Genomic DNA, 23,812 nt, shown 5'->3' on the forward strand with positions numbered 1-23,812 from the left:
TTTCAAAAAAAATTTTTTTAATAAAAAATAAACAAACACGAAAAGGTGCAGTAAAAATATGGTTAAAAAAATGGCAATTCCTTCCTTTTTACGAAAGGACGCCAAAGACTAACAGGACCCCAGATGCCAGACCAGGATTGCAACAGCTGAACTCAGTCCCCGCTCCAACCCACCTCCATGAAGCCCGCTCTGGCCTTCCAGCACCAGCAAGCCCTCTGGACTTCTCCACGAATTGCAAAAATGACCATCAAAGCTACTGAAATGGAAGGTGGTGTTTGAAACTTAACACTGGGTTTCTTAAAATGTAACACTGCTTTTCTTATGGCATGGATAAGGCACTGTGAGAAAGCTGCCTCCACTCCCAGCACACATGTACACGTGCACACAGCAGAGGGTAGCTGATGTGGCCACAAGGCACAAAGAATAGATCCTTCTGGTCAGTTCTGGTTCTGGAACTGGTTGGCGAGCCAGTCCAGGCCTTCATAAAGTCCATGTCCAGTAGTGACACAAGTAGCCTGAATGTGCCAGTTTCTGTAACGGAGGGAATGGAGGCCGAGCTTGTCCGTTATCTCTGCCACGTTCATAGTATTAGGGAGATCCTTGAAAAAGAACATTCAAAAGTCAATGTATACTGTTGTATCTATATAGCGAAATATGTTCTTCCCTGCTAAACGTGCCCAAACCCACAGTCTTCTCTGTTGATGGCAACTCCAACCTTCCAGTTGCTCAGGCCAAAAAGCTTGAAATTATCCTTACTTTTTTTCTCTCAATGTCACAGCCAATCTGTCAGGAACTCCTAATGGCTCTACTATCAAAATTTATCCAGAATCTGACCACTTACTAACTCCACAGCTGTCACCCCGATCTGACGCCACATCGCTTCTCACCTGGATGACTGAAATAACTTTCTAACTGGCCTCCCTATTTCTCTGCTCTTGCTCCCGTGAAGCCTATTCTCAACCCAGCCATCGGTGAATCAGATTGACTCATTCTTCTATCAAAACTGCAACAGCTCCCCTTCTCTCAGGATACGAGTCAGAGTCCTTAGGGTCTACAAAGCCTTCTGGACCAGAGACCTCACCGAAGCGGTCTGTTCCATCTTTTCAATATGGCACTCACCATACATTACTATATCATGACATTTACTTATTTAAGTATATTTATTATTGACTATCTATCTGTCTCCCCTAACTAGAATGCAAGCTTTACAAGGGCAGGAATCTTGGTCTGTCTCATCCTCTGATGTATCCCAAGTGCCTTGAAACGTGCTTGGCACAGAATAAGCTCAAACTAAATTTGAATAAATCAGCATTAAAGAACAAAGTAAGACCGGGCACAGTGGCTCACACCTGTAATCCCAGCACTTTGGGAGGCCGAGGTGGGCGGATCACCTGAGGTTGGGAGTTCTACACCAGCCTGACCAACATGGAGAAACCCTGTCTCTATTAAAAATACAAAATTAGCCAGGAGTGGTGGCGCATGCCTGTCATCCCAGCTACTTGGGAGGCTGAGGCAGGAGAATTGCTTGAGCCCAGGAGGCGGAAGTTGCAGTGAGCCAAGATAGCGCCATTGCACTCCAGCCTGGACAACAAGAGTGAAACTCCATCTCAATAAATAAATAAATAAAGTAGCTGTAGCTGTACTGATATGGAAGGACTTCCAAGATATGCTAAGTGAAAGAACACAATCATACAACTGCTTACACAGGCAGAGAAAGTTGGATCTCTGGAAAGAGAAAGAATAAATTTAACAATGAATAGTAGCACTAGAATATTTCACTTGAATATTCTGAACTGTATGTGTATTTATACCATGGAACATTCTGTTTTTATCATTGAAAACAACAGAGGCACCAAGCACGGTAGCTTACACCTGTGATCCCAGCACTTTGCGGGGCTGAGGTGGGAGGACAGCTTGAGCACAGGTGTCGGAGACCAGCCTGGGCAACATAGCAAGATCTCAGCTCTACAAAAAAATTAAAAAATTAGCTGGGCATGGTGGCACGTGCCTGCAGTCCCAGCTACTTGGGAGGCTGAGGAAGAAGGATCACTTGAGCCCAGGAGTTCGAGACCGCAGTGAACTGTGATCCCACCACTCCACTCCAGCCTGGGCGACAGAGTAAGACCCTGTCTCAAAAAACAAAACAAAAAAATCACACACATACACACACACACACCCTCCAGATTCATTTTCTTTCTTTAATAGTCATATGTTCACTAGTGCAAACTCTGGATTAACATTGAACCTGAACAGTGAGAGTAATGGTTGTACAAATGATGATCCCTCCACCGTTTAAAATCATGTCTACAAAGAGTTGGATAACAAGAGACAATGATTTTGATAAATCTAAAGTGAAAAAACAGGATGCAACATTGTCAAAACAGTATGATCACAATTACATAATGAATGCACTCATGGAAGAGAAAGCGAAGGAAGGATGTCAGAATGTGACGGTGGTCATCTCAGACTGGTACAATTTCACGTGGTTCTACCTTCTTTTTCATGCTTAGTTTATCTCAGAGTCCTGAGGCTGGATAGTTCTACGCTTGGTTTTCCTCCCATGTTTCTTTTACTGTTTTACATTTATGTACAAGCCCTTTTCCTCCTCCAAAACAGGCCCTATATGATTCAATCTCATCTCCTCTCTCTCTCCCCAGCTCATTCTGTTCCAGCTGCGCTGGCTGCCATGCTGTTCCTAGAACTGTGTGGCTCCCTTCTTCCCGGCCTTCTGATCTCTGCTCAGATGTCATCTTATCAGAGAGGCATTCCCAGTCTTTCCCACACCCGCCCTGCCCCTTTACTATGCTTTTCCTTCTTCCACAACACTTAAAAACCATTTGACACGTATTATTATTTATTTTACTCTATAACCCAGGATGGAGCATAATGGAATAATCTCGTCTCACTGCAGCCCCAAACTTCCAGGCTTAAGCGATCCTCTCACCTCAGCCTCCTGAATAGCTGGGACCACAGGTACATGCTACCACATCCAGCTAATGTTTGTACTTTTTTGTAGAGATGGGGTTTCACTATGTTGCCCAGGCTGGTCTTGAACTCCTGGGCTCAAGCGATCCCCCCGCCTCAGCCTCCCAAAGTGTTGGGAGTACAGGCACGAGCCACCACACCTGGCACATTACGTGTTATTTATTGGTTGACTTTCTTCCCACTAGCAACGTAAACTCCAAAAACACAGACTTTGTCTGTCTTGGTTTAAGCCTAAAACCAAGTCTGGAACTTAGTAGATGCTCGGTGGCTCACACCTGTAATCCCAGCAATTTGGGAAGTCGAGGCGGGCAGATCACTTGAAGTCAGGTGTTCGAGACCAGCCTAGCCAACATGGTGAAACCCAGTCTCTATTAAAAATACAAAAAGTAGGTGGGCATGGCAGCACATGCCTGTAATCCCAGTTACTTGGGAGGCTGAGGCAGGAGAATCACTTGAACCCAGGAGGTGGAGGTCACAGTGAGCTGAGATCACACTACTGTACTCCAGCCTCGGCAACAGAGTGAGACTCTGTCTCAATAAAAAAAAGACATTGTAGCAAGGAGATGGTGGGAGACATTATGGTTGGTACTGGAGAGAGGGAGGCAGACATCTCATTTAAATGTCTGTATTTATAAGTGAGACATTTGGCAGTAAATTTCAGTTCCAGTATTCAGAAAGCCAATAACAACATACCTGTTTATTGGCAAATACCAATAAAACTGCATTTCTGAGCTCATCATCCTCTAACAAGTAAGTTAGCACTTCCCGGGCCTCATCAATCCACTCTCTGTCATTACTGTCAACCACAAAAATCAGACCTAGAAAGAAATCATGAGCGTGTTAGTGATCTGAGCCTGGAAAATGCAGCTGTTTATGTATCTTCAAGACTTCTCCCTGCTTATGTGTGTGACTTCACAAAGGCAATCGATACGGAAGGATACATCATCTCTAGAGTTAGGAGGCCTGCTATACACTCAACTCACCTTTTGCAGAAGCATCACAGCCCTGCACCATATAACAAGAAGAATATATCCTGAAAAAGTTAGTCTCATTTTTTAATCACTTAATTTCCACATCAGGGAAAAAAACATGTTTTTTTTAAATTTATTTATTTATTTTGAGATGGAGTCTCACTGCAGCCCAGGCTGGAATGCAGTGGCATGATCTCAGCTAACTGCAACCTCCACCTCCTAGGTTCAAGCAATTCTCCTGTCTCAGCCTCCCGATTAGCTGGGAATATAGGCACACCATCACACCCAGCTTATTTTTGTATTTTTAGTAGAGACGGGGTTTCACCATATTGGTCAGGCTGGTCTCGAACTCCTGACCTCAGGTGATGCGCCTGCCTTAGCCTCCCAAAGTGCTAGGATTATAGGCGTGAGCCACTGCTCCTGGCCAAAACATTGTTTTTTAAAACATGTAAAGTTGCTGGGCGCGGTGGCTCACGCTTGTAATCCCAGCACTTTGGGAGGCCGAGGCGGGCGGATCACGAGGTCAGGAGATCGAGACCACGATGAAACCCCGTCTCTACTAAAAATACAAAAAATTAGCCGGGCGTGGTGGCGGGCGCCTGTAGTCCCAGCTACTCGGAGAGGCTGAGGCAGGAGAATGGCGTGAACCCGGGAGGCGGAGCTTGCAGTGAGCCGAGATTGCGCCACTGCACTCCAGCCTTGGCGACAGAGCGAGACTCCGTCTCAAAAAAAAAAAAAAAAAAAAAAAAAAAAAAAAAAAAAACATGTAAAGTTTAGTATAATAAATAGCATTCTAGGGCTAGCCCTCTAAAGCAAAACTTGAGACAAAAGCTTAAGTGCAGGTACTTTCTTTGGGAAGTGATCCCAGAGAGCAGGAATGAGGGGCTGAGGGAGTAAAACAGGGCAGGAGGGACAGACAATAGAAGGATGAGTTATCAAGCTGGGCCTCCACTATGGGACCACTGCTCACTGTTGCTGGACATTCTAAGAAGCCATATCAAATGCCTGTCAGAACTGTCCACCCAGAGGACAAAAGAGGAAACAAGTATCCTTCAGTACCCATTCCCTGCTGCTCAAGAACACCTCAACAGGTGTTAGGCCACCCATACTTCTGGGTCACATTGGTATGAACACCAAGAGATTCCTATGGGCATCTGTATAGTAATGAATTTGGCTGGTCTTTGTCCCCAGTTTCTAGAAGGTAGCCTCCAAACCCTTGGACTTTTCAGAGTGATAGCAGCAGTGTCTTTGTTATCGTGGCGGGCCCACACCTGTAAGTTTATGCTAACAAGGTGACTCAGGGTGGGCCCCTAGATAGTGGATGCTAACAAGATCACCTCTGGGGAAATGAGGGTGCTAAAGTTTGAGTCACACGGCCAATGATTCAATCAATCGCGCCTACACAAGGAAGCCCCAGTAAAAATGACAAATACTAAAGCTCAGGAGAACGTCCCTGGTTGGCAATACTCTATACATTGTCACGCATCGATGTGCTGGAAAAGTAACAGCCCCTGACTCCATGGGGAGAGAACAATGAAAGCTTTGCATTTGGTGTCCTCCCAGATCTATGTGTCTTTCCCTTTGACTGGTTCATTTGTATCCTTTTGCTTTATTGATCAATTAATAAAACTGTAATTGTACGCATAGCATGTCCCTGAATTCTGTGAATCATTCTAACAAGTGATCAAACCTGAGGGGGTAGTGGAAATCGCCAAATTTGTAGCCATCTGGCCAGAAGTGAGGGTGGGCTGAGGACCCCCAAACCTGCTGCCAGCTGGTGGCTGAAGTTGGGGATTCCTGTGGAGGATGCTGCCCTCAACCTGTGAAATAAAGTCCAACTCCAGGGGGTTGATGCCGGAAGTCTCTGCAGCATTCCATACTATAGCATCAAATACATCCCAAGAAGTAAAAGATACCTGGGGCAGGCCAAAGAAAGGCACCACCCCATCACACCTGAGTGAAGGTGACCAAAACCTGCACAGACCCAGTCACTGCTGCATTGGCTGGAGGAAGCTGTGTGTCCAAAAGCATCTCCAGGGAGGGGCACAGGTGGGATCCAACACACCCTCCAAGCACAGGAAGGGGAGACGCCTTTGGCAGTAGTTCATGTGACATTAATGATAACAACAATCTGTCAGCCAGGTGTGGTGGCTCACGCCTGTAATCCCAGCACTTCAGGAGGCCAAGGTGGGCAGATCACTTGAGGTCAGGGGTTCGAAACCAGCCTGGCCAACTTGGCAAAACCCCATCTCTACTAAAAATACGAAAATTAGCCAGGTGTGGTGACGTGTACCTGTGGTCCCAGCTACTTGGGAGGCTGAGGTAAAAGAATTGCTTGAACCCGGGAGGCAGCGGTTGCAGTAAGCCGAGATCGTGCCACTGCACTCCAGCTTAGGTGACAGAGTGAGACCCTGTCTTGGAAAGAAAAAAAAATTGTGTTTAGCTAACAGTAAGCCCTTAACACAAAAATGTGAAGTGGCTGCCAAAAGAACAGTTTGATCCTAGGCTGCATCACCAGTAGTGATGGGGTCTCAGTTCCTAGGACATGGGTGACACCAGGCTTACTCTACATCAGTCAGAACATCCTGGGAACGTTACATGAGCAGTGCTGGACCCCACACTCTGAGACATGGGCAAACTGAAGAAATTCAAAAAATGACCAGGAGAGCAAAGGCATTAGACACTAGGCCATATGAAGAACAGCTGCTATAACTGGAGATTTTACCTGGAGAAAAGACTCATGTAGCGGCTGATGGCTATCTTCAAGTAGCTGAAAGTCTATGATGTAAAGAGGATTCAAGTGTTTTATAGAGCTCTGTGAGGTGGACTGAAGATCAGTGGTGAAAACTACAGAAGTCAGCCTAGCAGAGTGTCAGCAGATGAAGATGCAATGGGCTGCCTCAGAAGGCATTCCTGTCACTGGAGATACTTGTTTGTGCACAGCTTCAGCCACAATTCATGGCGACCCTGCAGAAGAGACCCTGGAAGGAAAATAGTAGCAGGATAAGATGACTTCTTGGTTTCCTTTGACCATGAGATTTCACGACTATGTCTAGGAGAGTAAACCAGTGCCAGCCCTCTTCCCTTTCCCTCTGTGCCTCCCAGGCCCACTCAACAGCTGCCTGAACCAACGGCTCCAGAGCAGCCTACTATGGCTGATAGAGAGCTCTTGCGGCTTCAGCATGTTTGGGGCTTGCACGTGAGTCAATGTCATGTCTGCTACATCATATCAGATTAAAAAATGAAAAACATTCAAAACTCCCCCGAAGATTTCATATGCTATCAGCAAGTTCTGTCTCTCGTCATAACTAAGCAAGCCAGATTATCCAGAAATTTGAGATCCTTAGTCACAATGCAGAACTGATAGGGAGGAAGCTGCTATATTATCCCTTTGCCATTCCTAAAAAAGCTTTGTAATACTAGGTACCATTTTATACTATCTTTATATAGGTCCTTATCTAAGAACCTAACATCAGACTGGTCCTACATCTGAACTAAGAGAATCTACAAAAAGCATATTTACGGCTGGGCGCAGTGGTTCATGCCTGTAATCCCAGCACTTTGAGACGCCGAGGTGGACGGATCACCTGAGGTCGGGAGTTCAAGACCAGCCTGACCAACATGGAGAAACTCCATCTCTACTAAAAATACAAAATTATCCGGGTGTGGTGGCACATGCCTGTAATCCCAGCTACTCGGGAGGCTGAGGCAGGAGACTTGCTTGAACCTGGGAGGCAGAGGTTGCAGTGAGCCGAGATCACACCATTGCACTCCAGCCTGGGCAACAAGAGCGAAACTCCATCTCAAAAAAAAAAAAAAGTATATTTACACATGAATAGTATACTATTAATGTGTTTTTTTAAATGGGAATATATGTATATAGAGCTGCCAGTATATACATAAAATATGTCTGGACAGATATACAAGAAATAAAAATGTCTGTCAGCCAGGCACGGTGGCTCATGCCTATAATCCCAGAACTTTGGGAGGCCGAAGTGGGCAAATCACCTGAGGTCAGGAGTTTGAGACCAGCCTGGCCAACATGGTGAAACCCCATCTCTACTAAAAATACAAAAATGAGCTGAGCATGGTAGCACACACCTGTAGTCCCAGCTACTCGGGAGGCTGAGGCAGGAGAATCGCTTGAACCCAGGAGGCAGGGGTCACAATGAGCCGAGATCGAGCCATTGCACTCCAGCCTGGGCAACAAGAACAAAACTCTGTCTCAAAACAAAAAAAAAAAAAGGTTGTCTATGGGAGGGGAACTGAATGGTTAAGGGACAGGAATGAGACAGCGACTTGTTACTATACAATTGGCCCTCCACATCCATGGGTTCCATATCCATGGATTCAACCAACCACAGATAGAAATTATTCAGAAAAAAAAAAAACTACATCTGTGCTGAACATGTACAGACTTTTTTCTTGTCATTATTCCCCGAACAATAGAGTTTCACAACTATTTATACAGCATTTATGCTGTATTCAGCATTATAAGTAATCTAGAGGTGATTTAAAGCAGGGGACCCCAACCCTTGGGCCACAGACCAGTACTGTTAAGAATTGGGCCTGTTAGGAACGGGGCTGCACAGCAGGAGGTGAGCAGCAGGTGAGTGAGAGAAGCCTTATTGGTATTTACAGCCGCGTCCCATCCCCATCGCTCACATTACCAACTGAGATCCACCTCCTGTCAGATCAGCTGCAGCATTAGATTCTCACAGGAGTGTGAATCCTATTGTGAACTGCACATGCGAGGGATCTAGGCTGCGTGCTCCTATGAGAATCTAATGCCTGATGATCTGTCACTGTCTCCCATCACCCCCAGATGGAACCATCTAGTTGCAGTAAAACAAGCTCAGGCTCCCACTGATTCTACATTATGGTGAGTTTGTATAATTATTTCATTATATATTACAATGTAATAATAATGGAAATAAAGTGCACAATAAATGCAATGTGCTGAATCATCCCAAAACTATCCCTGATCCCCCTCTCTGGTCCCCGGGTCTGTGGAAAAATTATATTTCACAAAACTAGTCCCTGGTGCCAAAAAGGTTGGGGACCACTGATTTAGAGTATACAGGAGGATGTGCATAGGTTATATGCCAATACTACACCATTTTATATCAAGGCCTTGAATATCCAAGGATTTTGGTATCTATGGGAGGTCCTGGAACTAATCCCCCACAGATACCAAAGGATGAGTATACACCTTTTCTTACTTTCGAATTTTGAACCAGACAAATATGCTGCAATTCAACAAATTAAAATAACTGAACCTAAAATCAAGGAGAAAAATATTTCTCCATAATAACTAATGGACCATCTTATGCCTTCTATAAAAATATCAATTAAGAAATCACGGCCGGGCACGGTGGCTCACGTCTGTAATCCCAGCACTTTGGGAGGCCGAGGGGGGGCGAATCACTTGAGGTCAGGAGTTTAAGACTAGCCTGGCAAACATGGTGAAACTCCATCTCTACTAAAAATATAAAAAATTAGCCAGGCATGGTGGTGGGCACCTGTAATCCCAGCTACTTGGGAGGCTGAGGCAGGAGAATTGCTTGACCCAGGAGGTGGAGGTTGCAGTAAGCCGAGACCACACGATTGCACTCCGCCTGGGTGACAGAGCAAGACTCTGTCTCAAAAACAACAACAACAACAACAACAACAAAAAACAAACAAAAAAAACAAAAAACGCGGTGATGCACGCCTATAATCCCAGCACTTTGGGAGGCCAAGGCGGGCAGATCACAAGGTCAAGAGATCCAAGACCATCCTGGCCAACATGGTAAAATCCCGTCTCTACTAAAAATACAAAAATTAGCTGGGCATGGCGCGCACCTGTAGTCCGAACTACTTGGGCGGCTGAAGCAGAAGAATTGCTTGAACCTGGGAGGTGGAGGTTGCAGCGAGCCGAGATCGCGCCACTGCACTCCAGCCTGGCGACAGAGCGAGACTCTGTCTCAAAAAAATAAAAATAAAATAAAATAAAAAAGAAATCAGAAACTGTTCAAATTCCAATCTATACAAGTGAAACCTACACAGTTAAATGTCTTAATAGAGACCTAAAAGCATTAAGTTTTGTCATACTCAACATACTGATGAAAAACATTTAAACTAAAAAACAGCCTGATCTTTAGAAACTGGCAGAAAAAATAGGGGCTGCATCCAAGACCACTCACAGCAAGTCCATTCTTCCAGCAGCTCCCAATTGCTATTTTATGAAAAGTCCAAATTTCCCACCCCAAGGTCCTAGAGTACAGCCAGCTCCCTACCATCAAAAACAATAGCTACCGAAACTCAGTAAAATTAGGCTTGTTGTGAAGAGAAGATTGAAGAAATAAAGGTATTCATTTAATCTTGTTATTTGAATGTGAAAACTCCCAGTAGGGTAAGAAAAAAGAATTCTGCCAGAGAAATGATGAAGTGAAACCTCAAACGATTTGGGCTTTTGAGTGCCTACTGTCATCCAGCCACTAAATGAAGCATTTTACATAAGTAATTTAAGCCCAATGATGCAGGCAGTAGGTATTATCTCCATTTTAAGATGAGGAAATTGAGACAGACGAGATTACCTAACTCTCTCAAGGTTTCACCACAGAGCTGTGGTTCAAATCCATGTGTTCTAGTTTTATTACAGTTAAGAAACTGCAAGGTTTGCCAAGTTGTCAAGTGCCAGTCCAAGATAAATGGACGCTCTGAGTATCAAAAAAATATATAATCTGCAGATCGAAACATGAAGATACAAACATCTAAGAGTCACCATGGAAGTTGTGGGGCATCCAGTGGTTTCTCTGAAAATCCATGAAGGAAAAGAATAAAGCATTTTTCCGGCCTTTCTTGTACAAAGTATATTTCAGGGAAACCAAATATTTGATGAGGGAATTCTTTGTTTAGAAGGATTTTAGCTAATAAATGCAGAAGAATAACAAGATTTAGGAGGGGGGGAAAATCACCATTTTGTAACTTCTAATAAAATAACGTGTCTAGGCAACAGTTTTCAATGGATGCTAAAACGATTAGGTGAAAAGTTGATGGAGAATTTTAATTCAGGGGAATTAGGCTGATACCATCTGAAACCATTTGGCATCACTAAAAATGTGACAACCTGGTGACTGCCAGGGAGTAGGGGGAGAGGGTGGGGGAAGAACAGAAGTTATAGTTTATGGGTATAAAGTTCCGGTTTTACAAGATGAAAACAGTTATAGAAATGAATGGTGGTGATGGTTGCAGAACATGATGACTGACTAGACACTTAAAAATGTTTAAGATAGAGTTGGGTGCAGTGGTGCACACCTGTAGTCCCAGTTATGCAGGAGGCTGAGGCAGGAGAACCACTTGAGCCCATGAGTTCGAGACCAGTCTGAGTAACATAGAGACCTCATCTCACAAAAACATCACTACCACAAAACAAAACAAAACAAATTGTTAAGATGCTAAATTTTAAGTTATGTGTATTTTACCACAACTAAAAAAAAAGAAAATGAGGCCGGGTGCAGTGGCTCAGGCCTGTAATCCCAGCACCTTGGGAGGCTGAGGTGGGTGGACCACAAGGTCAGGAGTTTGAGACTGGCCTGGCCAATATGGTGAAACCCTGTCTCTACTAAAAATACAAAAAACTAGCCGGACGTGGTGACTCACGCCTATAGTCCCAGCTACTCGGGAGGCTAAGGCAGGAGAATCACTTGAACCCAGGAGGCCGGGGTTGCAGTGAGCCGAGATTGCACCACTACACTCCAGCCTGGCCAATAGAGGGAGACTCCGTCTCAAAAAAAAAAAAAAATGAAAACATAGTTACCCAGCAATTCCACTTCTAGGCATATACCCAAAGAACTCAAAGCAGGGACTCAAACAGATACTTGGACATGAATGTTCGTAGCAACATTATTCATAATAGACAAAAAGCAGAAGCAACTCAAGAGTCCATCGATAGATGAATGGATAAACAAAATGTGGTATATCCATACAATAGAATATCATACAGCCATAAAAGGAGTTAAGTTCTGATACATACTACAGCATAGATGAACCTTGAAAACATTGTACTAAATGAAAGAGGCCAGGTGGCTAAACTTCCAAAGACTAATATACAATTCCACTGAATAGGCAAATTCATAGACAGAGGGTAGAATAAAGGCTACTAAGGGGTGGGGGAGAAGGGAATGGGCAGTTATTGCTTAATGGATGCAAAGCTTCTGTTGGGGATGATGAAAAAATTGCGGAACTGGACAGTGGTGATGGTTGTAAAATGGTGAATGTACTTAATGCCACTGAATTGTACACTTAAGAATAAACTTGTAAATTTTATATTATATATACTTTGCCACAATAAAAATTTTTTTTAAAATGTCTAAGTGTGACAACCGAACTTCTGTGTTAGGATAGGAAGAATACTTATGAAGTATTCTTGCCCCTGAAATGAACCAAAATCTAATCAAGTCTCTAGAATAAACAGTCAGTTCACAGGAAATCCACAGATAGCCAAGCAAGTTAGATGGCACCATAATAAAGTAATCAGCCAAATCCAGAATGTGGAATAAACAGTTAACAAACAAACAAACAAAAAAGGGAGGCCAGGCAAGGTGGCTCACACTATGGTCTCAGCACTTTGGGAGGCCAAGGTGGGCAGATGCTTGACCCCAGGAGTTTGAGACCAGACTGGGCAACATGGTGAAAACCCATCTCTACAAAAAGAACAAAAAAATTGCTAGGCGTGATGGTATGCACTTGTGGTCCCAGCTACCTGGGAGGCTGAAGTGAGAGTATCGCTTGACTCCAGGAGGCAGAGGTTACAGTGAGCCGAGATTGTGCCACTGCATGAGACCCTGTCTCGAAAAAAAAAAAGGCACAGAAAAAGAACAACTGCTGTAGAATAAAAGACTAAAGAGGCAAAACAACAAAATGCACTGTGCGAACTTTGATCCAGATGCAAACAAAGCAGATGTAGAAAGGATACTTTTTTTCTCTCTCTCTCTTTTTTTTTTTTGGAGATGGAGTCTTGCCCTGTCGCCCAGGCTGGGGTGCAATGGCGCGATCTCGGCTCACTGCAACCTCTGCCTCCTGGGTTCAAGAGAATCTCCTGTCTCAGCCTCCTGAGTAGCTGGGATTACAGGCATGTACCACCACGCCTGGCTAATTTTTTTTTGCATATTTTTAGTAGAGACAGGGTTTCACCATGTTGGCCAGGCTGGTCTCCAACTCCTGACCTCAGGTGATCCACCAGCCTTGGCTTCCCAAAGTGCTGGGATTACAGGTGTAAGCCACCACACCCAGCCAGGATACATTTGATACAACTGGGGAAATTAGAATAAGGACTAGGTGCTAGATATTAAAGAAGTATTATTAATTTTGGAGATGTTATAACAGCATGGAGATTTTATAGATAGATAGATAGATAGATAGATAGATAGATAGATAGATAGATAGATATAAAAGGCCTTATCAGCTGTAAATGAACACTAAAGGACATATGAATAAAAGGCATCATGTCTGGGATGGGCAAAATGCTAATAACTGTTGGGGCTTGGTGATGGGTACATGGGGGTTCGTTATGTTATCCTCTCTGTCTTTGTATTTGTTTTAGATTATCCACTAAAAAAGTTAAAAAAATAAATGCACTACTTTGAGAAAAAACATTCTAAAATCTATAGCCTGGAAAAGATAACTGCAAATAGAGTTAATTGCCAAAGGTAACAGCTAAAACAATGATATAAAATATAAAGGGACAGTCGATTTGGGTATTTGGTCTGGAAAGACTGACGAATATGTAAGTCTTTACTATGAAGTACATGCAGGAGAATCTTCAAAACAAACAGACTCCAAATAAATTCTAAAATGAGTAATTTGTAGATTCCATGTGCTTAATATTTTACATGAAAATCAGGGTGTAAAAACTATAGTCAGACCTCTGTATCCACGGATTCAACCCACCTTGAACCAAAAATATTAAAAAGTAATAATGCAGGCCGGGCGCGGTGGCTCATGCCTGTAATCCCAGAACTTTGGGAGGCCAAGGCAGGCAGATCACCTGAGGTCAGGAGTTCGAGACCAGCCTGACCAACATGGAGAAACCCCGTCTCTACTAAAAATACAAAATTAGCCAGGCGTGGTGGTGCATGCCTGTAATCCCAGCTACTCGGGAGGCTGAGGCAGGAGAACCACTTGAACCTGGGAGGCGGACGTTGTGGTGAGCCGAGATCACGCCATTGCACTCCAGCCTGGGTAACAAGAGTGAAACTCCATCTCAAAAAATAAATAAATAAGTAAATAAATAAATAAATAAAAATAATAACACAACAGTAAAAAAATATACAAATAAAAAACAACACAGTCTAACTATATAGCATTTACATGCTAGTAGACAATAGAAGTAATCTAGTAGTAATTTAAAGTAGACAGCAGGGCTGGGCACGGTGGCTCACGCCTATAATCCCAGCACTTTGGGAGGCCAAGGCAAGCGGATCACCTGAGATCAGAAGTTCAAGACCAGCCTGACCAACGTGGCAAAACCCCATCTCTACTAAAAATACAAAAATTGGCCGGCGTGGTGGCACATGCCTGTAACCCCAGCTATTCTGGAGGCTGAGGCAGAAGAATCACTTGAACCTGGGAGGTGGAGGTTGCAGGGATCCAAGATCACACCACTGCACTCCAGCCTAGGCAACAGGGCAAGACTCTGTCTCACAAAAGAAACCTTCCCAGTAAGTGTAAGGAGACCCTAAGAGAGGAAATGGCTGACAGTGTAAATAGAGCAGAGCACCACAAGGTATCACTTCAAGCGTCCGTCTTTAGAGACATTTCACAGAAACAATATCGAGGCTACAGACTGAATAATCTTTACCTTTTGTGTTCTGGAAAAAATGCCGCCACAGGGGTCTGATTTTGAAGTGACTGCCAACATCCCAGACAGTGAAGGTGATATTTTTATATTCTACTGTCTCCGTACAGAAACCTAAATGAAATATGGGGAAAACATTTAATTATGATTTGTGCTGGTTCAACAATTCAAAATAATTTCAACATGCGGATAGTACTTTTAATTTACAAAGCAGCCTGCTAGTCAAAGATCTATAGCCTTCAAAGAGAATGTGCTGGTCCCCTTGCCCATTCATCAGGACAGGTGTCTCAAACCTTCTCTACTCTCCAATCTCTAGCCACGCACCTGCCCTTTCTCTCAGCAGGAGACCATCACAGTGTACTTCAGAGCAGAGAAGCCACCAATGGGACTGACTTCCACTTCCACCATACAGTGTAAAAGCCAGTCTACATCTGTACCCATGCTTTTCTTCCTCCCTCTTGGAACAACAGAAGAAGGTAACTCTCTTCCACCAACTCCCTCCCACTATGAGCCAGATCCACTCCACCCAGACTGTCTGGAACTTTTTACTATTCCTATTCTCCCCCATATCTGAATATCTCCAATCTGTTCACCTTGGCATGCTTAAGCCTTTTACATCTTTAAAAACAACAGAACAAACCTTTCCTTGATCCCCACATCTTCATCTGCACCCTCTTCCTTCACATCTTCAGCCTCTATTTGCTTTTTTTTTTTTTTTAAAGAGACAGGGCCTTGCTGTGTTGGCCAGGCTGGAGCACAGAGGTACAATCATAGCTCACTGCAGCCTCAAATTCCTGTGCTCAAGGGATCCTCCTGCCTCAGCCTCCCAAGTAGCTAGAACTATAAGCATGAGCCACCATACCTAGCTAAATTTTAAAAATTTTTTGTAGAGACAGGGTCTCACTATGTTGCTCAGATTGGTTTCAAACTCCTGAGGTCAAGCAACCTGTCCACCTCAGCCTCCCAAAGTGCTGGGATTATGGGTGTGAGCCACCACGCCTGGTCTATTTGCTTTTTTAAAGTCAAATGTCTCAAAGGAGTGTGGCTACATTCACTGAGCTTTCTTTGGTCCTCTCACGCAACAGCACCTTAGCTCTGCTCCACCATGTTGGGTGGCTGGTTTTCACTAAGGTCAGCAGTGATCACCAGGTCAATAAATCTAACACAGGCCTTTTCAGTTCTTCCATAATTTGATCTTCTATCTGACACTACTGCTCACTCCCTCCTTGACACCCTTCCCCAGCTTCCCTTTTCCTTCTATCTCTATGGCTGTACTGTCTCAGTCTCCTTAGTGAACTCAGCCACGTTTAACTGATCCTGCAATGATGGAGTCCCCCCGGCTCTCACTGGCCCCATACTTTCTCCTCTTTCTGCACCCTTCCCTAGGCAATCTCACTCACTCCCACGACTTCATTCCTATCTCTGTATTAACTCTGAGGTTTATATCCCCCAACCTAGCCTTCTCTCCTGAGCTTCAGGCTCATAATCTAACAGCTTTGGCAAATGTCTTCAAGGCCCCAAAACAAGGTGATCAGTCAAAAATGGAATTTAAGATCCCTACCCCCAACCTCCTCCTCTGCTAGTTATCCCCTCATTGACTTCGTTCCACAAGCTGATAGCCTGAGAGGTGCCCTGGAAACATCCGATGCTCGCACCCCTAGAACCCTACTACCACATCGTATCAATTCAACCCCTTAAACAACTAATAGTCACCCTAACCCAACAGACCATCAATTCTAGCCTCAATTCCTGAAACCATATAACTAATTTCAGCTCAGCCACTCTCCCTCTCTCCATCCGGTCACCATCTTCTAATCAAAGCAATTGCTTAAAAACACGTAGTGTGGTCACGTCATTTCTCTACACATTTATGTTTGATTGGAATATTTTCAAACTTAAAAAAGAAAGAATAATCTCCCCAAAAAATAAAATTAAAAATTAAAAAAGAGAATAGGCCGAGCACAGTAGCTCACACCTGTAACCCCAGCACTTTGGGAGGCTGAGGTGGGCAGATTGCTTTGAGCTCAGGAGTTTGAGACCAGCCTGGGCAACATGGCGAAACCCTGTCTCTACAAAAAAACACAAAGATTAGACAGGCGTTGGTGCCGTGTGCCACAGTCCCAGCTACTTGGGAGGCTGAGACAAGAGAACTGCTTGAACTCGGGAAGCAGACATTGCAGTGAGCTGAGATCACGCCACCGCACTCCAGCCTGGATGACAGAATAAGATCCAAGAAAGAAAAGAAAGAAAAGAGGAAGAGAGAGATAGAGAGAGAGAGACAGAGATGGGAGGGGAGGGGAGGGGAGGAAGGGAAGGACAGAAAAGGGAGGGAGGGAGGGAGGGAGGAAGGAAGGGGAAGGGGAAGGGGAAGGGAAGGGAGGAAAGATGTCCCTTTGGCGGCTTCCCACACCCAAATCCCAAACATGACTGTCAAGACCCAAGCAAGCTGGGCCTGCTCACCTTCCAAACCTCAATTCTAGTCATGCCTTATTTTAGTGAGAGACACTCATTACATTACAACAATCTAAATTCTTCCTAAATAAATAAATACAATGCCATTCCAATCCTATAATGATGGTAGGGGCAGGGGCAGGAAACTTAGCAAAATTATCTAAAATTTAACCTGGAGAAATAAACAAGTAAGCATAACCAGGAAATCTCTGAAAATGAATAATGAATTATCTTTAAGGATATGCCAAGCCCTAGTAACACTTGAATAGAGTTCAAATATAAATGCAACAGGTGGTTGTCCAGAAAAAGACACACATACCAGCGAGAATGTAGTATGTGACAAAGAAGGCATTTCAAATCAGCATGGAAAAATTATTCAATAAATGACATTGAACAACTGTCTACCCCAGCACTGTCCAATACATAGTCACTAGCCATTTGTGACTATTTATTTATGTTTTTGTTTTGTTTTGTTTTGTTTTTGAGACAGTCTTGCTCTTGTCACCCAGGCTGGAGTGTATGGTGTGATCTCGGGCCACCACCCCCATTTTGCAATTTTAGTAGAGACGGCGTTTCACCATGTTGGCCAGGCTGGTCTCAAACTCCTGACCTTATGATCCACCTGCCTCGGTCTCCCAAAGTGCTGAGATTACAGGCATAAGCCACCACACCCGGCCTATTTATTTATTTTTTGAGACACAGTCTTGCTCTGTAACCTAGGTTGAAGTGCAATGGTGCAATATCAGCTCACTGCAACCTCTGCCTCCTGGGCTCAAGTGATTCTCCTGCCTTAACCTCCCGGGTAGCTGAGATTACAGGTGCATGCCACTACTAATTTTTGTATTTTTAGTAGATATGGGGTTTCACCATGTTGGCCAGGCTGGTCTCGAACTCCTGGTCTCAAGTGATCTTCCCACCTCAACCTCCCAAAGTGCTGGGATTGTAGGCATGAGCCACTGTGCCTGGCAATGTGGCTATTTAAAGTTAAAATCAAAAATCAATCAATAAATAAAAAATAAACTTAAAGTTAAATACAATTAAAAGTTCAGTTCCCGGCTACGCACAGTGGCTCATGCCTGTAATCCCAACACTCTGCGGCGCCAAGGTGGACGGATCACCTGAGGTCAGGAATTCGAGACCAGCCTGGCCAACAGGGTAAAACCCCGTCTCCACTAATAATACAAAAATTAGCTGGATGTGGTGGCGTGCGCCTGTAATCCCAGCTTCTCAGGATGCTGAGGCAGAAGAATGACTTGAACCCAGGAGGCGGATGTTGCAGTGATCTGAGATCGCGCCACTGCACTCCAGCCTGGGTGACAGAGCAAGATTCCATCTCAAGAAAAAAAAAAAAAAAAAAAGTTCAGTTCCTCAGTTGCATTAGCCACATTTCAAGCACATGAACAGTCACATGGCTATTGGCTACAACACTAAACAGCACAGACACAGAACATTTCAAGCACTGCAGAAAGTGCCTCCTGGACAGCACTGGCTTATCCATTTGAAAAATTTAACCAAATTACTACCTTACACACAACCATCTCATAACTCGAACATCCTCCTCGGTTTCCCACTCCTCAATCGATGGAATCTTTGCAGCTACTGCCCAGGTTGAAAGTTGATCATTTGGAGACTGGGTGCAGTGGCTCACGCCTATAATCCCAGCACTTAGCTGGGCAGATCATTTGAGGTCAGGAGTTCCAGACCAGCCTGGACAACATGGTGAAATCCTGTCTCTACTACAAATACAAAAATTAGCCTTGCATGGTAGTGAACGTCTGTAATTCCAGCTACTCAGGAGGCTGAGGCATGAGAATTGCTTGATCCCAGGAGGCGGAGGTTGTAGTGAGCTGAGATCGCGCCACTGTACTTCAGCCTGGGGTGACAGAGCGAGACTCCATCTCAAAAAAAAAAAAAAAAAAAAAACCAAAAGAAAGTTGATCATTTGAGTCCTGTGCCTAATTCAATATTCAGAACAGTAGTAATGTTCACATGCCATCCTGTGGGGTGTATCCTCAGTCAGAAGTTTGGATCTAGAGGCAGTTAACAAGGCAAAGATTCAGTTCTATCAAAACTCGCTTTGTAAATCTCTTCATAAGCCCATAAAACACAGCGCTGGTTCATAGTAAGAGCAATGCAGCCAGCTTGTCTATTTCTCTAGTTGGACATCATCTCAAGCAGTTGGTTTGAGCCAGAGTGAAGAAAAGAAATCACACTCCATCTCTAAGCACTGGGAGTGTACTTGGTGTAGAGAGATGAGATGCTGCCGCTAAGGAAGGCCAGCTGGAACAGAGGCTGACTGAGGAGGCACCAGCAGATTCCCAGCTCCCACCTCAGCCTTCTGCTGGGACACTAGCTGCGAGGAGTGGGGGACAGAACTACCCTCCCTGTTTTGCCCATTATCTTTTTCTTTTTTGCCAAGCAGATGGGGTTAAATTTGCTTAGCCTCCGTGTGTTCACATGTCGCCCTTGTGAACCTAAGAATGTGCAAGCCACTAGAAAAGGATACATAACCTGGCCAGGCGCTGAGGCTCACGCCTGTAATCCCAGCACATTGGGAGACCATGGCGGGAGGATTGCTTGAGCCCAGGAGTTCGAGACCAGCCTAGGCAACGTGACAAAACCCCATCTCTACCAAAAATACAAAAATTAGCTGGGCATGCTGGTGCACGCCTGTAGTTCCAGCTACTCAGGAGGGAGGTGGAAGGATCACTTGAGCCCAGTAAGTTGAGACTGCGGTGAGCAGAGATGCGCCACTGCACTCCAGCCTGGGTGACAGAGTCAAAAAAAGAAAAGGATATATAATATAACCTGGTTTTTGGCCTCTAAAAATGTATGCTCTTGGAGTAGACAAGATTTTTAAAAAGAATTATTCAATAACATAAGAAGCATGTAAAAATAAAACATATTTCTCTGGTGAAACAGAACCTAAAAATATATATATAACATACTAAATTGTAAACTGGAATTGCCACAGGTCTTTCATTAACTTACCTACTGTAGGGACGGTAGGCACAGTCTCCCCAGCTTCAATTTATACAAGATGTTGGTTTTTCCAGCTGTATCCAAACCCAATATAAGAATCCGCATCTCTTTTTTCCTAAGTAGACTTTTAAAGAGCTTTTCAAAAATGTTTCCCATTGTAATTTAATGGAATTCTGTAACATGACAAGAAAAGCAAGCCAAATAATTGTTCTTTCCAAAGATATAAGCAACATGCAGAAAATCCTCCTCAATTAGAAATGGCTCCCAGGAAAAATTCAACAATTTTAGGTACACTGTGGCCAATGAGTAGTGAGTCTTGTCTTCAAAGGGAAACTCAACTAAACCTTTCGATGCCTTACCAGAAAATTCTATTTTCCACCGCAGCATCCAAGTGGGATATGCAACATAGCCTCAGCACTGCTACGACAGTGGCAGCCTTTAGTCATTTAGTACAGAAGTATAAGGCCAGGTGCGGTAGCTCAGGCCTGTAATCCCAGCACTTTGGGAGGCCAAGGCGGGTAGATCACCTGAGGTCATGGGTTCAAGACCAGCCTGGCCAACATGGTGAAACCCCGTCTCTACTGAAAACACAAAAATTAGCCGGGCACAGTGGCGCACACCTGTAATACCAGCTACTCAGGATGCTAAGGCATGAGAATCGCTTGAACCTGGGGAGGCAGAGGTTGCAGTGAGCCAGGACCATGCCACTGCACTCCAGTCTGGGCAACAGAGCAAGACTGTTTCAAAAAATAATTAATTAATTAAATTTTTTTAAAAAACAGAAGTACAGAAGCAATGATACAACAAATGCAACTATACCTCATTCTAAACTCTACTGAAATGAGAATTTATGAAGCAGAGAAGCTGTTTATTTTATGCAATATAAAACACAGTCTTTAAGGCAGGTTAAACAACAATATCCCTTGGAAATGTAGTAGTTCCCTATGGCTAGCAGACATCTTGGAAATAACCTAAGAAATTTCAGAGGCAAAGAAATTCAGCGTTGGGAAGCTTCACTGCCAAAAGAGATAACTTGACAGAGTTGAGGAGGCACCACAGCATCCAGTTTTCATTTGAGTTTTTTGTTTTGAGACAGGGTCTCACTCTGTCACCCAGGCTGGATGGAGTGCAGTGGCGCAATCACGGCTCACTGCAACCTCAACCTCCCCATCTCAAGCAATCCTCCCACCTCAGCCTCCAGAGCAGCTGCGACCACAGGCATATGCCTCCTCGCCCATCTAATTTTTGTATTTTTTGTGGAAATGAGGTCTCACTATATTTCGAGGGCTAATCTCGAACCCCTGGGCTCAAGTGATCCTCCCACCTCAGCCTCCCAAAGTGCTGGGATTACAGGTGTGAGCTACCAGGCCCAGCCAGTATCCAGTGTTGTATTGCTGTAACTATCACCTTACTCTCAACCAGTTCTTAGAACTTTTTATTTAAGTATCATTTACATACAGATATAAACATACATGATAACTGTAAAGTTCAATAAATTTTCATGAACCAAACACACCTATGTAACCAAATCAAGAAAAGATGATTTATCACGCTGGGCACAGTGGCTCACACCTGTAATCCCAGCACTTTGGGAGACCAGGGTGGGCGGATCACCTGAGGTCAAGAGTTCGAGACCAGCCTGGCCAACATGGCGAAACCCCGTCTCTACTAAAAATACAAAAATTAGCTAGGCGTGGTGGCACACACCTGCAGTCCCAGTTACTCAGAAGGCGAACACACAAGAATCACTTGAACCTGAGAGGTGGAGGTTGAAGTGAGCCAAGATTGGGCCACTGCACTCCAGCCTGGGGCAACAAAGTGAGACTCTGTCTCAAAAAAAAAAAAAAAAGTGATTATCAGACCAATTCTCCTTGTGCCTCCTCCCAGTCATTACTCCATAAAAGGTAATCACTATATTGACTTCTAACAGCATAAATGTTCAATATTTTATTTTTCAGTAGAAATCATGGTAGGTTATATAAAGTAAGTCAATAGTAAAGTCAGACTAACTTACAGAAATTTACAGTCTCTTTAAGCAATCAACCTACTTGAAACGTGAGCTTGACATTCTAAGTAAAGACTTAAAAGCAGTGCTGGGTCTACACCTCTAACCAAGCTCTTGGAAGTCTATAAAGATCTTCAGACCAGGCAGGGTGGCTTACCCCTGTAATTCCAGCACTTTGGGAGGCTGAGGCAAGAGGATCACTTTATTTTTTGCTTACTGAGATAACAGAAGACAAGGGAGGATTGCTTTAGGCCAGGAGTACAAGACCAGCCTGGGCAACATAGCGAGACCCTGCCTCTATTTTTAAAAATAATAATACAAAAAAAATTCAAAAAGAAAAAGACGTACATCCTTGTTCCAGAGCATGTGATTTATTTTCTTTTTAAATTGCTAAACAAAGAAAGCTTTACTCCTGGGCAGGGGAGGGGGAAGACGCAAGGAGGATAGCCCATCTCCCATTCATTCGGACTCTGGTAACCACAGAGGGGAGGTAACCAAATTCCATAGGCCTCACCGCTGATATTAAGCCAGCAGTAGCTTAATATCATGGATTACGCCCAAGTACATAACATTCCTTTCTAGGATGAGAGAAAACGAGCACAGAATTTACCCTGTTCACAAACGTGGCGTAAGTGACCAAAGAATGATAAATGTTTTAATCATTCGAAGAAAGTCCATTATAGGTCTATAAAAGTCCAGTGCATGGCAGCACTCAAAATTTTGCTGGGCGACAAAATTAGAGATTCCTTTTCCTTGTTTCAAAAAAAAGCACATCTCACAGATGAGGAGACTTTTCAGGAACATGCTGGGGGAGGGAAGGTACTTCCCGCTCAGATGCCCCTTGAGGCAGCTAGTCCCAATTCCCCCGGCCCACCGCACAGACACCCCCTTGACTTCCCTCGCCCTTCTCTTTCCTCTTATTGCTACTCATGTGCCCCAGGCTTCCGTGGTCCTGACACCCCTGCGCCGCTGGAGACCCCTCTGGGGTAAGATGGCTCCGACTACAGGACCTTTTTGGCACGCTCACTCTCCCAGCCCCAAGCGCCAAAAGTGCATTAGGGAGAAACGTCGGCACGACGTCAAGGGCGCGAACGAGCGTGGTAGCCCAGGTGAGCGTGCGCGGCAGCCAGGCACGCCCGGCTCCCGGGGAAGGACGCCGAGTGCCTCTTTTGCCCGGGCCGCCAGGCCGCTCCTTCTCAACCTGTGCGCCCCTGGAAGAGCAGAGAGAGGGCCCTGCGTGGAACCTATGAAGCCTCCTTCGGTTCCTCGCTGCTCCGGCCCTAGAGAGGGCGAAGAAGGAACAGCGGAGCCCAATCCCTTTCCGAAAGCCACCGCCGCCCTCCAGTTTCTGGCCCGCAGACGAAGTGGAGATCCAGCCAGGTCTTGAGTGCTGCCGTCCCGTCCCTGCAGCCGGAGACTCACCTGTTGCCACTCAAGGCACCGCTACCTACATCACCGCCGACTCCGCGGCCTTTAGGATTTCGGCTCAGTTCAGCTAAACCACGACTGGCGTGGGGACAGGAACAGCAACCAACCAATCACCCACCGCCTCCGGGAGCTTTTGCACCAATGAGCTCG

The 23,812-nt window shown here is 44.6% G+C and overlaps 1 pseudogene; it reads right to left on the reverse strand.

Moving 5' to 3' along the window:
- LOC101178549 lies at nt 1–20,385 on the reverse strand (annotated as a pseudogene).
- Between the last annotated feature and the right edge of the window lie 3,427 nt (nt 20,386–23,812).

This window comes from Nomascus leucogenys, chromosome 19 (assembly GCF_006542625.1).
Source record: "Nomascus leucogenys isolate Asia chromosome 19, Asia_NLE_v1, whole genome shotgun sequence".
Lineage (NCBI taxonomy): Eukaryota > Metazoa > Chordata > Mammalia > Primates > Hylobatidae > Nomascus > Nomascus leucogenys.